The sequence below is a fragment of the Monodelphis domestica genome, chromosome 3 (assembly GCF_027887165.1).
Source record: "Monodelphis domestica isolate mMonDom1 chromosome 3, mMonDom1.pri, whole genome shotgun sequence".
Taxonomy (NCBI): domain Eukaryota; kingdom Metazoa; phylum Chordata; class Mammalia; order Didelphimorphia; family Didelphidae; genus Monodelphis; species Monodelphis domestica.
Genome location: NC_077229.1, coordinates 3,338,247 through 3,356,762, shown reverse-complemented (window position 1 = coordinate 3,356,762; position 18,516 = coordinate 3,338,247). Strand labels below are relative to the sequence as shown.

The following is an 18,516-nucleotide window of genomic DNA, read 5'->3' as shown; positions in this document are numbered from 1 at the left end:
AAAAGAATGAATTTGAAAAAAAATAAATATGTAAAAGCATGGAAATATCTATACGTACTGATACAGACTGAGTTAAGTAGAGCCAAGAAATAATATTTACAGTAATAACAATGTTAAATGCAAAGAACAGTGCATCCTTTCCAAAATCAAATGTAGATGTGCCAAATTTATACAGATCAGGAAGGCCTCCAAATGAAGTACTGTAAAATTTAAATGTATATCTCTAATAATGAAAATATATTTTTTGAGATATATTAAGGATCATTAGAAATCAAGGAATAAAGAGGATACAAATTAAAACTACATGCTCATGACTGGTTAGCCATTTCAAATTTTCCCTGCCTTACCACCATCACTGCTCATGGTACATCAGGCAAGAAGAAAGAGAGGGTGGGAGGAGTTACTGCCAGTTAAATACCAATAACATGATCTCGTCAATATGGAGACACAGGAGAGATTATTGGGAATTCTGGGAAATACCAAGGATTTCTGGGGAATGAAGTCTAGGGATCAAAGGAAAAAAAGGAGCACAAACTTAACCTGAATAGCACCAAAAAGAGCACAGAGATCAGAAGGACCAAATCAATTCATGTAGGATTGATGAACTTCTAAGCCAATATGAAAGGACTTGTACCTAGTGTGAGATTCGAGGTTGTGCCTCCACAAACCACATACTGCACCAGAAGATCCAGAGTGAACTTTGGGATGTGGTGATCTGAACTGTGTGCCGTTAAATGCATTTGTTTTTGTATTTGTTTTGTATTTGAACTTCACTTCATCACTTAGGATACTTTTGATTACCTCTATCAAAAGTATCCGAAAGTGTCCAAACAGTTTTGAAAAGTTTTGAACCTATATTGGAACAGTTTTTCCATCTAAATATTTTATTTTTATAACTCGTCAATTTATTTTTATGTTCCCCAGGCTCAAGTGCCCTGGGGAACACTCGAGTCTCTCTAGGGCCCCTGCCCTCCCTGCCAGGAGTTCTGTTGGACCGTGTGCCTTCTCAAACCCTCCCATGGCTCCCCTTCCCTTGGCTTCCCTGCTCCCCTTTCTGGCAGAGCCCTCAGGCCCCTTCCATGTCAGGGGGGTTTCAATTCTGCCTTGTTAAGTGTAAATTTAGGGTTGTTGATTGAATATATTATACTAGTGGTCACCAGGGCTTAAAATTCAATCCCAGTAAAACACTTCAGTCAGATTGAGATTTTCATGGTAGTTTCATTACAATAAAAGGAAGAAATTAAGAAGAAGAGAGAGAGAGAGAGGAAAGGGAATTGGATTGCTCAGGCAAGCCAGACTAGAATTGGAGTTCAAGGGAAGGAGGAATCAGTAACCTCACCAAAGTCAATCAGGGAAGATGTCTCACCTAATACACGCTAAAGAGCTTTTCCCAGTCACCTCACTGGCAAGCCACATACAAAAAATCCCCACCAGCAGTTCCTAAGCAATAGTGAGAACTCAGCTAGAGGAAGTGTGGAACTGTCGTCTTGTTATACACCAGAGAATCCACACTGGGGAGAAACCTTATGAATGTAAGCAATGTGGAAAGGCATTCTGTATTAGATCAAGTCTTGTTGAACATCAGAGAATCCACACGGGGGAGAAGCCTTATGAATGCAAGCAATATGGAAAGGCATTTAGTATGAGGTCCAGTCTTGTTGCACATCAGAGAATCCACACGGGGGAGAAACCTCATGAATGTATGCAATGTGGAAAGGCATTCATTAAAAATTCTTATCTTGTTATACATCATAGAATCCACACAGGGGAGAAACCTTATGAATGCAAGCAATGTGGAAAGACATTCACTACGAACTCTTGTCTTGCTAGACATCAGGGAATCCACACTGGGAAGAAACCTTATGAATGCAAGCAATGTGGAAAGGCATTTACTATAAGGTCCAGTCTTGTGAGACATCAGAGAACCCACATGGCCTAGAAACCTTATGAATGTAAGCAATGCGAAAAGGCATTCAATATAAGTTCCCATCTTGCTAGATGTCAGAGGATCCACATTGGGGAAAAATCATATGATTGCAAGGGATGTGGAAAGACATTCATTAGGAGCTCGCAAGTTATTGTACATCATAGAATTGTAACTGTGAAAATGTGGGTTTCAAGACTGAATTGCCAAAACTGTAAAGGTTTCGGCCAAACTGTAAAGATAATTTTTAGTGTCTTGATTTAAGCAAAAAATAAGTGGTCGCTATGGGGAAAATCCCAAATATGAAAATAATCCTAGTCAGCTGGGTTTTATGAAGATTTTTATTAATACAAATGAACGAATTGAGGGAAGAGAGAGTGTAACAGAAAATAGTAGGAAGGGTCTGAGACATAGGCCTGAGCCTTAAGAGATACTAGTCAGTGTTTATCACTCACCACAAGATCATCCCAAGGAAAACTCCAGTCCTTCACTGTAATCCTCAACTCCTGAACTGAGTTCAGATTCTCAGCTCCTCCAAACTAACTCCAAAGTCCAAGCCTTTCCTCTGAACTCCTGCCCTCCGTTTAAAGAGAATCTTCTATTATGTCACCTCCCCCAAATTTTCACAGCTACCAATCATAGTAGACTCTTTTTACCAGGACATTCCATCTTTAGTTCACATCTATGTTTTGCTATCACCTTCTCTGATTAGATTATATCTTCTGAATATTTCACATCTCTGCCCTTTGTAAGTTGCTTCAATTTTTAGTGATTAATTTAATCTTTATAGGTATCTATCAGCTTTTTGTATTAGATCTAGAAATAGACCACCTAGCTTAAGGTTTTTGATTCACTATAAGTATGAGTTGGGGACTTTTCATTATTCCATTAGGAATTTGTAAATTTATCTTGTCCTAAGGCTCTGTCTGAGCAGGGTGGAGTAATTTTAAAGTTCTCAATACATTCCTGGCCAAGTACCTCCATTGTTATGTGGGGAATAGCTTAATCAAATCTTCTAAGTTATAGTCTGAGCAATTTTAAGATTCACAATCACCCTGATGATCATTGGGAGACTAGTCTCCCCATTGATCATTTAACGTAATCGTCTTGTAGTCCTAAGTTACTTCTAACTACAAATGTATACAATATTCAATTTTCCAAGAGGAAATTACACTTGTTAGGGAGGAATAGAAAAGAAAGAAAGCAAAACCAATGTTTTGCTAGGTGCATTGACAGAAAGCCTAATTAGGGGCAGTCTCCTTTGCATAAAACCATACATTTACAATGAATATTCAATTAAACTTCAGATCAAACAACCATATCCAAAGTTCTTTCTGGATTTTCTTGATGTAGCATGGGTTTTCTGGTATATTTCTGCAACAGTTCATTCTCTGGATTTAGGAGTTAGCAAGCTTCTTCCTTGAAGATCTTTTGTTGAATAAAAAAATAAAAAATCTTGGATTTTTAGTAACATGCAATGCCCCCTGATGTGGGTGTTAAAAAACGACCGATTCAGCTCTGGATTCAATGTTGAGTTATGGGGGTGTATGACTCAATTATCAAAAGAAGAGAAGAATACAACTGAAAATATGAGGGGAAAAAATTCAAAATAGGCCCTTGTATAGGTTAAATTTAAAGTAATTTCTATCCCACAGGTCTGTAGGACAGAATGCAGTAATATTTCACTTATCCATTTGCAGCCAAGACTACAGGAAGTTGCCATAGAAGAAGAAGAAAAAGGAACTAGAATTCTTATTTTATAGGGAAGTGTTCCTTCATTTGATTTTTGACATTCTTAGGGATATAGGAAGCCAGGATGATAGTCGAACTTTGACTGTTTGACTAAACAAATGAGTATTTCACAAAATGTGTAGATACAAGGAAGTCATTTGACTTAATATGTCAAGCGTCACAACCTCAAGTCCACATTAGTTTTTCCCTGTTTGCTCTTTTTGGCACTATTCAGGTTAAGCCTGTGCTCCTTGTTTTTATCTCTTTTTCTGGAATCAGATACAAACATTAATCACAGTCCCATAATATTTCATCAATAAATGGCAGGTTCCCATAGTTTAAAACTTTTGGGTATAGCGAGTATATATATGAATTAAACTTCTATTAGTGCAAAAAAAATATCAATTATGTGTACCTTTAGTACAAGAAACAAGAGAAAAATCAATTATTCTAATCAAAATAAAGGGTTTAGGCTCTAATTTGAGGAGTTCAGGGCCCAAATCCTTTGTTAGTGCTATAAGGTGTTTAGTAATTTCCCCATAACAAGGAATCCATTGTCTGCAAATCCCTGTTGCTCCTAAAATTGCTCTCAACTGTTTCTTAGTGGTAGGAGTGCTTAAAGTTTGAATATTTTCAATTCATATTGGAGAAATATAGCAAGCAAGAAGAACCCCAAATATTCTACTTTAGGGAGATACCACTGAAGCTCATCCTTTGAGATTTTAAGTCCTCTTTTGTGCAATTCCAGAGAAGGTGTTTGCTATCTTCCTGACATGCTTTTGTGTCTGTTGAAGCCAATAGTAGATCATCCACATATTTGATTAATTTGCTATTTTTTAATGTTCTATTATCTGTATCTTGGCTCAAGATTTGTGCAAATAAACTCGGGCTTTTTACATAAGCCTGAGGCATATGCAATTTTAAGAATCACAGGATCCACACTGGGGAGAAACCTTATGAATACAATCAATGTGGAAAGGGATTCAGTATGAGCTCTAGTCTTGCTAGATGTTAGAGAATCCACACTGGGTAGAGACCTTATAAATGGAAAGAATGTGGAAAGAAATTCAGTTGGAACTCCCATCTTGCTGTACTTCAGAAAACCTACACTGGATAGAACCATAAAAATAAAAGCTATGTGGAAGGATCTTCATATTTGGTAATTCAGTACCTGTCTTGTTGTGTGAAGGAAATTTTCTCTCCCCACCTTTCTAGGGCAGCATTGTGTAAATAGAAATCTGTAACCCTAAAATCTGATTCTTAGCACCAAACTCTCATCCTCTTTTTATGTGCTGACATAATCAGAGTATGAATTTGGTGGAGCCCTGCCTCTTGGTCTCTTCTCTTCCTGTGATGGCAGATGGGAACATGGGGATTTTGAACAGTTTGGAATATAGTCATGTTGTTATATTTTGTTAGATAACAAACTGAAATGACCATAATTGAGGTATTAGATATTAATAATCTTATAATGATCTGCAAACATAATATATATGAGGATATAGGCACTGAATAATTTTTATAAAGCAAACTTATTTGACTATGAACTCAAAACTAATGATTATATTATAAAAATCATCACAAAGGCTAATACTATTACAATCATAAAATAGGGGTTTCACACTTTCACATACAATGTCAAATACAATTATCCTGATAGAAGAGATATGAATTGAAGTACTACATTATAACTGATTTTAAGACAGTTCTGTCAAATATATTCATCCATATAAATTGTAACCTACAGAATCTTTTCTGAAGAGACATTTGCTGTCAGCATTTCAAATAGTAGGGACCTCTACTTTCAAATTAGTCTGCTTCTCAGGGTTTATGTCTATCTACCTGATCAGTAGGAGGGTCTGAGCCCTGGGCATGAAGGAGGAAAAGAGGAAGGTATTGAAGAGATGGGGAAAGTGGTAATGGCCCAGGTAGAATTCAGGCTCTGAGGTAGAATTTGAAGGCCTGAGGAAGAACAGGATTTAGGACTCACAAGGAAAGCTCTAAGAATTTTAGAGACCAAGAGAAACTCCTTAGAAAGTGTGATGCTACCTGAGAAGACTGAATCGAAGAGGTTAAGGTGAGCACAGAGTTCATATTCCAAGCAGTGGAAACAACTAAGGGAAAGGCAACATGATAAGATGAAGGGTCCTGATCAAGAATCATTCAGGAGGCCAGTATCACTGGGTCAGAGACAGAATAGAGAGGAGTTCTTGTGAGAGAAACACACCCAAGTTTGTAGAAGTATCTTAGGCCAAGAATGGGAGACTCAAATTCCATTCAATTTGAAAGAAAATGATTTTATTTGAAGGAGTAGTTTGTGGTTGTGTAATAACTTTTGGAATAGTCTTGAGGCTAATCACGTAGCCACAGGGATGATAGACAAGTACAAGGGCTAGTAGAACTTTTAAAAAACTGCAGAGTAAGAGATATGTATGTCTGATCTTCCTCATTGGAATCTGTCCTACTCTACCCTACACAATTTTCCCTTCTTACTCAATGCATCCACTCTTGCCCAACTTATCCCTCTTCCCACCCCTGCTGTCTCCTGTTCTTCCTCTTCTGCCTCAGCCCCTCCCACCCTAACCTATTCATCCCTCCTCCTGATCCTACCATTCATTGTTCTACCACTCCCTGCCCATAGTCCCACCCCCTCAGCCCCATCCCTTTTCATACCTACCCCACTGAAATCCAAGCATGGAGCCTAGAGGCAGGAACACAAAATGATTCAGTTAAAAGCTTCTTCCTCTTAAAAGAAGTACCCACCTTAATAAAGGCCTAAGTTTGATGTCTTTAAGACCACTCACTCATCATCCCCCCCCCATGATCTAAGTTGATTCAGAGAAGACACCCCTTTTTCAAAAAAGAACCAATCATAATTATAAGAAAAAATGGAGATCATATTCAAAACATTTGACCCCAATTGAGTGGATAATGAAATTTTATTAGATTTTTTTTTGCCAAAGAGAAAAATAAAACCTCTCTTGCTTAGAATGAGCAAGGTAGAAGAGCTACTCATTGACAGATTCAGGATCCAAAAAGGAGCCCCAATATTGAGAGAAATTATACAAAACTATGCCAGGCGAGAGAAACACTACTGACAGCCATGAGAGCTTGCTCTGATAGGCCATATACATGGTCAAAATTCAAAAGGACTAAACAAAAAATCAATGAAAACTGCTCCCAGTTTATGGACAGATACGTAGATCTGGGAAATAGATATATTGACCTTGCTTTGTCCAGAGAATAGGATATTAGACAAATTCATTGAGAATTGTTGTAAAACGACCAAAGACTTCTTTAAGACTAGCTGCCTGAATTGAGACTTGTGGATCTCAAGGAGTTGACAAGGGTAGCTGTCTATGTTTTTAAGGGCCATGCATAAAAACATAAGGAGAATAATGAATCAATGGCCGCCTTAAAGAAAGAAAATAAAATTTTAAGAGAAAAACTGGAAAATCGGGAGTAACTAGCCCCTATGCAGGAATTCACAAATAAACAACCAAAATGTTATGTAAGGGAAAAGGCCACTTAATGTTGCAGAAACTGGAATCAGGTATTCAATAACACATAATTTAAGTATAATGGTAATTTTAGAAATAACATTACAATAACAAAAATATAATAATAATACTTATGGAAACAATACTCCAAATGAGAAATAATAACACATCAAAATACCCAACAACACTATATCTAAATTTAAAGTATCCCCAAGGTAAAAATCCACCCCATAGTGGGGTAACCCGGAAAAATGCACAAGCATCTTTATAATGGTACAAAGGGGGAGGAAGGGCCTTGGAATCAAAGATAGAAACTTGATTTTCCAGACCCTGATGTTTTAATGCCAATTAATCCTATACATTCCCCCACACACACACACACACACACACACATCTTAATGAAATGCATGTAACCCAAAAAGTGGGAAATTAATATTTTATCTGTCTTTTTAGATACTGGAGCATCCAGATGTGGTGAGTAAACCAGATACAAAAAGCAACTCTTGGCTCTCTATAGTAGATTTCTCAGGAACTCCTTAAAAGGTCCCCAAATGTTCTCCTCAAATGGTATCTGTGGCACACTTATCTGTAGAACATTCTTCTCTTTTAGTTCTTGGGGCCCCAAGAATCCTATTGGGAAGGGACCTATTACGTAAACTTAAAGCCACAATAATTTGCTCACACAATGTCATTATGACATTAGAAGTGCCTGGGGAATCTTTAAATTTGTTCCCTGTATTTCCCTCAGAGAGGTAGGAGGTGAAAGAACCTCCCACTTTTCAAATAACAGCCGATATACTTGAGTCTCTGGGCCACATCTTCCTCTGATGTTTAAACAACATTTAAATCAGCTGTTCCTGTTCAAATTAAGACAAGAGGTGGGCCAGCTTCCTCCATTCCTTAGTACACCCTATCAAAAGAGTTAATTGAGGGAATAACCCTAGTAATAAATTCATTAATTGAGCAAGGAATAATTCTTTGTAAATCAGAACATAATATACCTATTTTACCCGTGAAAAGCCAAAATCAGGCCCAGATGGTAAAGTAGTATATTGATACATCCAAGATTTAAGGGTTGTAAATAATCATGTTGTAGAAAGACATCCTGTGATATCAAATGCAAACACAATAATTTCCGTTATTCCAAGTATAGCCACTTACTTTACTGTAGTGGATTTGTGGACAGCTTTTTTTTTGGGGGGTGGGGAATCTTATTAATGAAGATTCCAGGAATATATTTGCCTTTATCTGTAAAGGTTCCCAGTGGTCCTGTTGTCATTACCACAAGAGTATATAGAAAGCCCTACCCTGTTCGTACGAATTTTAAGCTAAGATACAGAAAATATAAAATTTAAAATTAAGTTAATTAAACATGTGTATGATTTACTCTTCATCTCACCAAATGCCACAGCATGTCAAGTAGTAGTAAACATCTTTTAGAACTACATAAAAGAGGTCACAAGGTCTCAAAGGCAAAAGTTCATTGTTATCTCCACAAAGTAGAATATTTAAGGTTCATTTCAACTGCTGGTGCCCATTCTATTTCTCCTCATTGCATTGAAAATATTCAAAAATTTAGGGCTTCTACCACTAAGTACTATTAAAAAAGGAATCTTAGGAACAACAGGTTTTTGTAGACAGTGGATTCCTTGCTATAGGGAAATCACTAAACCCCTTATATATAGCACTAACAAAGCATTTAGTCTGAACCACTCAAAGCCAGAACACCTGTCAGCTCTGTCAAATTTAAAACAGGCTATCCTGTCTGCCCCTGCTCTAGGCATCCCAGATTATAAATACATTTACTTTTCTTAAAGGTAAAATTAGGCTTGATGACTGAATATATTATGTTAGTGGTCACCAGGGATTTAAATTCAATACCAATGAAATACTAAAGTAAGTTTGGGGTTTTTATGGTAGTTTAATTACAATAGTAGGAAGCATTTAAGAAGAAGAGAGGAAAATGAATTGGAATGCTCTGGTGATCCAGGTAGTTCAGAGGCCTACTCCAAGGAGCCTTCTCAATCTAGCTCAGCTTCCAGCCATGAGGTCTCTTCTGAGATGATGGGCCTCCTTGGAGATAGTGCTTTTAGGGGGTCAAGGAAAGGAGGAATAAGTCTTATCACTCACAAAGGTTGCTCAGGGAAGACACCTCTCCTAAACCACATTTCAAAGCTTCTCCTGGTAACCTCACTGCCTACACAAAAACACCAAATGCTGTCAAGAGCTGCCAACACCTCTGAGTGAGCGCTCACAGAAAGTGATGCGAAATATATAGGCAGTTCTTTTCATGACTTCTTGCATCTCACATGTACCAATGGTAGCTAAAGCTTGGCTTAGGTCAGCCCAGGGGGTCGGTCAGTTGTTTCTGATTTGTCACTTTCTAGCACATGTCAGTGACAAACCATCCCCCCCAAACAGTTAATCCTTAAGTGGGGGTGTATACATTCCTGGTTGCTAGAATTCTAAAGACTAAGCAGGGTGGGTTGAATCTAAAATTCATACTTTGTACATATATGAGCAGAGAGGGGTGGCTTCCGGCATTTTAACCCAAACTTTGTGACCAATTCAGCATCTGGTTGTTTATTATTTGGCCCATCTGGACCCAGTAGCTTCAGGAGCACCACCATGCTTTAGAGGCATAGCTGCCACAGCTTTATTACTAACAAAAGCTGCCTATCTAGTATTGGAATCCCATTACCAATTTTGTACCCACATGAGGTAGAAGCATTGTTGCTAAGGCATAAACACAGGCATTTTCAGATCAAAGACTCACAAGATATGATGTAACCTTGTTGGGCAACAAAAATCCCACTTTAAAATGTAATACAACTCTTAACTTTGCTTCCTGATTTGCCAGTTTCAGGAGAACCATTACATAGCTGTGAATCTTAAGTGTCCATGGCTGAAAAACCTCGAGAGAATCTCATGGACACTTCTGTAGACAAACCAGATCTAGTCTTATTCACCAATGGTTTATAATGACCTGCTCCTGGCCTGGGGCTCTTGAGGATTTTCTCTATAATATTCTGGTACTTTTTCTTCGTGTTCATCTTCCAAAATCAGTGACACAATTTTCCCCATTTTACAGATCAGAAAATAGATTCCATTAAGTGGCTTATTCTGAGGAACCGACATAGGAGCTGTTCTTAATGAAATGTAAATCGACGCCTTCCTGCCTCTAATCCCTGGCCCCTGCCCCCTCCCCTTATGGCTGCCTCTCATTTCCTGGCAATGGAAAACTGGTCTGAATCCAGCTTCCTCTGAAGAAAATGGCCTAAAACCTATCATTCTGGTTCCAGATTGGTTCCCTGAACTGCTCTCCCTCTCTTCCCACCCTAAATGCTGGGGAGACTGTCCTCCAGGAGTCCCCACAAGCCTCCCATAGTCCCTTGCCCTCCTCTGTGATTGTCAAGATGAATGGCCTGGCTGAGAGATAGCATTGGACCCAATGAGGATTGCTGAGTTTTCTAGGATAGGAGGCAGAGACACCCCAAGAGAAGAGTCTCTAAGCCTCTGAAAGGTGTCAGGGAGGGAGAAACAGGCAGGGTAATGGGCCAAAGGCAATCCCTTGAGATCCCTGCTTTTTGGGCTTCAGACTGATGCAGAACACTGACCCTTGGACCCAGTTTAGAAGTTTAGCAATTTCTCCAAGAATGGACCAGAACCAGGCTGTTGCTCACTCCAGATCCCCCAGCAGGGTCACAGGCAAATCCTACCCTGGGTGCCTGCATTACAGACACTGAGGGGCAAGGGTAGACTCCTGGGGAAACCCCATGGACAGAGTCTCTGAGTGGAGTCACTGGACTCCCCAACCTTTCCCTCAAGAGAACTCAGTGATAAGCTTCTCTCTATTCTCCTCCCTGACTGATTCTCCTTTACCCAGGGTATCCATCTCCTCCAGAAGATCTGATCTCTTCTTTGGAGCAGAAGGCCTGAGGAGCTACTGCCCAGTATGGGAAGGGAAAATAGGTGTGGGAGAGCCAGGGTGACCAGAGGCTTCTGTGTGCTCTGGTGAAGCCAGGGCTATATTTGGAGATAGGACGACCTGATTGGAATTTTCAGAGGTCTTAGCAAGGGCTCCCTGGGCAAGTCACTGAATCCCTGAGCCTCAGTTTCCCTATCTCTATGATGAGGCTGTTGGATTCCATTTCCTATCAGCTCCCTTCAGTGTTTGGGACTGAAGGGCTTGGAAGTCTCTTGCAGGGGCCAGCAGGGCTGAACTTATCCCCTCCAAACTCTTTAGTATCCAGAATCACTTATGAGTACTTGCTGTATGCTGGGTCCTGGGCTATGTTATAGGGGACATCAAGGGCTGCTGTGGACATCCCCTGCTCTCAGGGAGCTCACCCTCTGCTGGAGCAGATAGCAGCATGCAGACAGTTCTGTAGAAGCCTTCTAGATCTCAGCTCCAGGGCAACCAATCCCAAGAGGGAAAGCTCTGAAGGGAAGGAGCACTAGAGAGGTCTAATGTGGGGAAAGTGTCCTGAGGGTTCAGGAGATCCCGACTGAGGATTCTGGGGGTATGTATAACAGAGAAAACAAGGGAAAGTCACCTGCACAACTCATTGCAAATGGCCATGTCTAGCAGTTTAGCTATGAATCCAAAGACAGATGTTGGATAGTACCTCATGGGAAGGAAGAGATCGCGTGAGAGTGTTTGGAGCATTTGAGAGAAATGGTTTATTGGTTCCCAGAAGAAGAGAGTCATTAGCTAACAAGCTCACAAGTCATTAGCTCACAAAGTGTGGGAAAGACTAAAGATGAAAGAACAATGAGGGCCCTGCAGGGAGAAATGGAGGGGCTTAGATGAGGGATGGGATGGACTTCTTTGCTATGGAAAGAATTTTCTTTAGCTAGGAGAAGAAGGACCTTTTTCTCTGATCTTGAGTCCAGAGAGGGAAAGGAGGCAACTGAGCTAGGTGAGAGATGGAGGATAAGAGAGCTCTGCAGAGAAGTCCAGCATTTGTTCAATGAAAAATGAGGCCAAGTTCTCAGCTCGGAAGGTGAGGCAGGGGATACGAGGAAGCCATGAGGTAGAGCTGGAGGCCATGGAAATATTTGGAAAAGCTGCTGTGGTGGGCGGCAAAGGGAATCCGTGAGAGGGATGTCATAGGATTGCCTTGCCATGGTGAGTACCCAGCTGAGGTCAGGAAGCCTCAATGTAGAGTGCAGCCAGGCAGCTGGATTCTTGATTTTCCTTCTCTCCACTGACCTGAAGCCTATGAGCAGGAATGAAGACTGCTGCTTTCCTTGGAATTAATCCAAGGCTAAACTTTCCCTAAATCATTAGCTCCAGGCCCTTTCCTGGTCTCTGGAGTTCAGTCTTTGTCCTGTTGTTGCACAATCAGGTGACCACAGCACCTCACTTTTGGGATATGAGAGCCTAGAGAGAAGCCTCTGGGATCTCCAGGTCTGGGTCTGCTCTATTTCCAATGGAGTTTTTGTTCACTATTGAGAAATAAGGGCAACAGAGAGACAGAAACACCGCTGAGGCCACAGCATGCTTTTTGCCTTCCCAGAGAGAACAGAATGCAAGGATCCTGGTAGAGTTTGGGCCTGACATAAGCCCTGGGACCAGTCAGTGAATATGTATTAAATAATAAATATGTCGTTTGACCTGTGCTAAGCGCTAAGGATACAAAGGAAGGGAAACATCAGTCTGGGCAGTCCTGGATCTCACAATCTAGAATCCAGACATTGAGGTGCTTTAGAAAGAAGCAACAGATCCTGAATCTCACTCTGAGATGATCCAGGGGTAAAGGAGTGTTGGGGAATGGAAATGTATTTAATTCAACAACGAAATCAGGAACTAATAGAGTGAAGAGAATAACAGTTTAAGGAGAAAAGTCATCAAAGGAGGAAATAATCTAAATTCTAGAGATAAAAATAAATATCACTCTCAGCAGTTGATAACTTGGAGTCCATCTACGATAAAGGTCTGAGTGCCCTCTGTCAAGAGGTCAATAACTCAGAGTCTGAACTCTCCCTCCCCTTCTTTAGGCCTCTCCTAGTAATACATGTTTTTGCTGGCAAAGATATTATGAGGGAGGAAATGGGTTATTTTAAATTAATTCAAAAGAGATTTTATTTACAATTTATTTATAAAACGTATAAAGAGTGAAGTAAGAAATCAGAGAGAGGATGAGGTAAGATAGGTAGCCCAAGCACTAAGTAATTTATCTCTGCCCCCTGCCTAGAGATGCATCCCTCTGTTCATCTTAAATCTAAAGGAGGATCAAAGGAGCACAATCATCTCAGGGTCCTATAGGGTCATTAGATGTTTTTAGGTTAGGAGTAACAAGGATGTAAGGGATCAAACGAATTTCCCTGACAATAGTTTGCCTGAGTTTCTGGGGGTACAATGCCCATGTCATCTGCCCCCTCTCCAAATATGTAAGGGAATAGGGGTGATGGTCTCAGTGTTCTGTAGCTTCTTCAGAGCTGAGAATGGTTGTAGAGCTGTCCCTACCTGTTGTGAGGAGAGAGAGAGCTATTGGCTGTAGGCAATATCCAGGGCTTCAGGCTGGAATGGTTGCCAAGGTTACAGTGGCATCTGGCTGACTCCCATGAGTGCTTCTACCCTAGAAGCAACTAGAGAAGTGACAAGGTTACAAATGCAAGGTCCACATATCCCACAGGGGAGTAGCCAAAACTTTTACAGCGAGGGAAACTCTGTGGATACAGGGTCTTCAGGGGTGTGTCCTCAGTGAATGCCTGGGTCCTAGGTAGATGAGGACCCACTTGGAGATCTGAATGATGTCCAGTGACTGCTTCCCCTGTTTGTCAGACAGGTCACAAGGGGGAGAGTCAGTCCCTGAGTTAGAAGTGTACAAATCAGGACTGGGGAAAAAACTAGAACACCAGAAAGAAACAGAGAAAATTAGTACAATAGTAATTGATATTACACTTTTACATTTGGGTGTCTTAGCCAACAGACTCCATCTTCAGAAATCATCTTCTGACAGGAATAGATCCCTTTAGAAAATCAAATTCCTGAGTTGTTTGAAGAGTTGGTATGTCATGTTTCTGTTAAAGAATATCACTTTGCAAAGTACACATTAACTATAAACATCTATAAACACTTGAGTAAAAAAATATTTTACAGATGAATTTCTTTACCCCAGATTCTGGAGGAAATTCAAGAAAGTTTTGAGCTATATTTCCTAGCTCAAGATCCAAACTTCAACTGTGGTCAATTAAGGCTACAAATACAAGCCATCTATGAATAAACTTCACCTACTTCTCAAAGTATGTTCCCTGACAATTTAAGAATGTTCAATTATAAACCTAATAGGTTGTTTGAGAAAATGGAAACTTTAATTTGACAATTTGCATTATGTGCTGATTAAGGGAATTTGTCCCAAAGGAAAAGGCTGACAGGGAAAATATTTCCTCATGTCCCAAGGGACATGAGGGCTTCATGTACAGGCCAAAGCTATCACGGGCTCATGCCAGCATTGTATCACTCAAGGATTAACAGCCTAGGTGGTCAGAAAGGGTCCGTTCCCAGATGAGCCCAGAATATGCCTCTGTAACCTTCCCAGGACATTCTCTGTCCTTTGTGTATTTTGTCACCATGAGATCCCAGAAGCCTTCTTGCCTTAAAAGACGAGTCTTACCAATTTCAGCTGAAAGGAGTTCTGCTTATCAGCAAATAAGAATTTCCATATACCTCAAACAAGCTTTTCTGACCATTTACCCTCTCTAAGGATTCCTTAAAGCCTATGAGTCTACATTATAGCAGTCATTCCTCCATGTTTGTCAATAACTTAATTATCACAATTTAGTCACAAAGCCTGAACAGGAATGTTGAATTCATTAGTTTTACAGTAAATACAAATTTAAAAAAAAATAACTTATCCTTTTATTGAGGGGTCCAGAATGAGGAAATTCAGGGCTGGCTGACCTCAGAGCTATGCTGTGGAACAACAACATCAACCAAAAGTCAGAGCCCAGCTCTTGTGTTCCTTCCCCTTATGGCTTTCAGGAGGGTAAGTGCCAAACCCAGCCACCATCTGTGCCTCTCTCCTGGGAGCACAATGCTAGGTAGCCCGAAAGCCAGAAGGGGGTCAGATAAAGTGGAATGCTGAAGGAGTTGCTTTTAAAACTGATCTCCCCATAGACATTCACACATAAAAAGGAGGGAGAACATCATTCTTTCCAGCTTCAGGAAGCCCAGAAGGTAGAACGTTCTGGATCCTCTTGTCCTGAAGCCATGAAGAGAGACCAGTTGGCTGCCGAGAAGAATTTGTGTCCAAGTGTTTAGTCCTCTTAGAGAGCAAGTGGAAGGAGGGGAACTAAGAACATGATGTGCGGGAGCTGCAGGGGAATGGCATGACTTGCATAGAAGTGGGCTACTGCCACATCGGGCTAGATCCTATCCTGGCCTTAGGCCATCTAAAGGAAGTAAGAGAAGATCAGTCCATTTTCACATATATGTCCTTTTTAACACCCCACCTATTCTTTGGCTCCTGTTTGCCACATATGTCCTTATACAGATTAAAAATGTAATCAAAATATCAACCAACAATCCCCAGAGCTCGTACGAGGTAACCGTATCAATGACATCTCCCTCAACTCATTTTCTCATTCCGGACCAAGCTTCTTGGTCAGACGGGGCTGGCAATAGTTGCTTGCTTGAGCACCTAAAACCTCCGTTTCTACAATTAAGATATACTCATCTTGAAGTGCTATCACACAGCGGTTGTTAACTCTTTGAAGCCTCTATGTCCCTTATAAGCACTTCTTTCTCCTTCCTGGGTGCAAGGAAGGGGTTAATAGCTTCTGAGCGATTTTATCCCCAGGCTGCTGGCCTTGACTTAGATCTTCTTACCTAGCAACCCTGGCCCATCCGTCTTCAACCAGTGCCTCTTTCATAATCATTTACTCTCAGTGAATTTTTAGCTTGAACTTCACAACTTCCAAATAACTCTGATTAAGTTCTCTAGCCATCCTTCAGTGTGTAAGCAAGCTGAAGTACAAAGCATTTAGAGCCTCCTTTTTACTGTTCTTTTAGCTCAAAATATTGCTACCTACTTGATTAAATCCCAATTTATAATTTGTTGTATATAGTTTACACTAGAATTCCCAGTATCAACGAGTATCTCTATCCATTACTCTCATTGAAATGGAGCACTTCATAAAAGGAATCCAGACACCCCCCAATCCAATTATGAACGTATCTGGCTAGGTTATAAGGTATGAAGCTATTTCCTTTCCCATGGACTTAATCACCTTTCCCTAGTTAGCGACATGTTACCTGGCGTTGCAGCCCGACCTCTCTGATATACCTGAAGCCAGACTGTACTTGAGCCTCATGACCAGCCCTCTCGATGACTGGCTGGCTGAGTTTGTCTTGTTAAGGGCATCCAGGTTGTATGTCGTATACCCTGAACCTAGTTCGGTGGAAAACTGAATCCTCCTCATAATACAGTGCATACACATTTAGCCTTCACTCAGCATTGCTCAGTTCCCGCCGTTGGCCTCTGAATACAGACATGTTCATTTCTAGATTCCAAATTCCTTCCTAGGCATTTTGCACATTTAAAAACAATTCCTATAACCTTGATTAAAAACATCATTTAAAACTTTCCTCTCTGAGTCAGCCTGGCTATCAATCCCACTTACACAATTCTCCAATTCACTGAAATCATCATGCATTGCAAGACCTAACAAAGCAAACTTCTAACCAGGAGTTTTGTTGTCCAATAGAAATCTGGCCACATTTCACGTTTGACAAACAGGAACTACAACACGTTACATTTGTACCGTATCCAAACCATGAGCAATCCCCCCAGTTTGAGAATTGATTTTAAGGGAAAGTTCCCAAGTGTGGAGTAAGAATCTCCCTTTTCTGCTCAGAATGTTCTCTCTTCCGCTCCTTGGGGGGCCCATCCCAAGGGAGAAGGAGGGAAAAGTCATTGACCGGGTCATTGCGCTCTCTCCCGCCCTGAAGCCTGTCTCAGTGTTCCTTCATCCTAGCCTGCCTGGTTGGAACGCAGGCCGAGGGAGCAGGGGTGCAAAATCTATTCTCCTTTGTGACCCTGCAGCCCCCCTTTTTTCCCTTCATCCAGCCACAGCAAAGACTCAAAGAACCCTATAGGACACCCGCTCCCACACATCCACATACCTGCGACCAAATACAAAAACACACACGAGAGAAACAGCAAAAGCCAGAAGACAAACGAGAGACGCGGACACGTAAACGCGCCGATCCTACGAGCTTATCTTAAGATCTCATTTCTTGGCATGTACTTGTGAGGGCCGTAAAACCCCTAAGCAAGCTGTTTGACAAACAGACGGGTTTTCTATTATCGAGACCAAGAAGCTGCAAGGAAAGGGTTAACAACTGCCCCAAAGCAGCTGGGCTTTTATCAGGAAAGAAACCTGACCTTTGGCTTTTTTTCCCCTCCTTCTGCTTCCTTTGGTTGCCTGTCAGGCCAGCCTCAGTAAAGAAAGAAACCTGATACCCGCAATTACTCCCTTCAGGAGCCTCCAGAGTCCTTTGGCTGCCTCCCTCTATCTGTCAGGGGCAAGCAGCCAGCGGCTGGCCACCCGATCCTCCGTGTGGCAAAAAAACCCCAAACAAAGTCAGTGTGTCTAAAAATCATCTAGAGATTTTGGGGTGTCCCCCAGTCTCTCCTAGGGGTGCAATATATTCCCAAAAAGGGGACTGGAAAACCCCTTTCCCAAACTAGACAGGGACTCGAACCCTGTCCCCAAAGTACCAGGGTACCTGACAGAGACGAGGAATCTCGTGCTCAGGACCTGACAAGTAGACGGAGACTCGAACTCTGTGCTCAGGGGCCTCAAATGCCCTGAAAGTTCTGAATGCGGGACGTGCCCTGGACCTTATTCCTTCCCTACCCCTGACCCCAAATGCTTCCTCTGGGGAGCTGACTGGCCCTCTCGTGAGAGATTCAGAACTGCAGCTATGTCAGAGTCCACACTCAGAAACAGGTGGGAGGGTCAGCCCAATGCTGCCAGGCTAAACCTCTTGCCTTAGAAAAAGGCGGGCCGTGGGGCTTAGCATTGGGGCTCTTGTTTAAACCACAAGAACGAATGCCCCACTGAGCCCTATGCCTATCAGGGGTTGTCTTCGTCTCCCCCATACACATTCAGTCACCATTCGCACCCACAGCCACACAACACTCAGCTCACCTGAAGGTCTGGTCCATAGCAGTGCCTTAGGCCCTCCCGCCCGGGGGTTCCAAGGTGGGGGAAGCAGGCAAACACCCATATGTTAGCAACCAGGAATTCACCCCCCACCAAGGAAGGATTTCCGGCAATGTAACTAGACACGGAACAGGCCCTTTATTTAAAAAAACAAAACTGATGGCATCAGTGGGAACTCTGTCG

General features: G+C 41.4%; 1 long non-coding RNA gene across 1 annotated transcript; it reads left to right on the top strand.

Annotated features, from left to right (window-relative positions):
• Positions 1 to 1,937: 1,937 nt before the first annotated feature.
• On the top strand, positions 1,938 to 6,703 carry LOC130458156 (uncharacterized). Its single transcript, XR_008917238.1, has 2 exons — positions 1,938 to 4,142; positions 4,177 to 6,703. It is a non-coding gene; the product is annotated as an uncharacterized LOC130458156 (long non-coding RNA).
• The last annotated feature ends 11,813 nt before the right edge of the window (positions 6,704 to 18,516 follow it).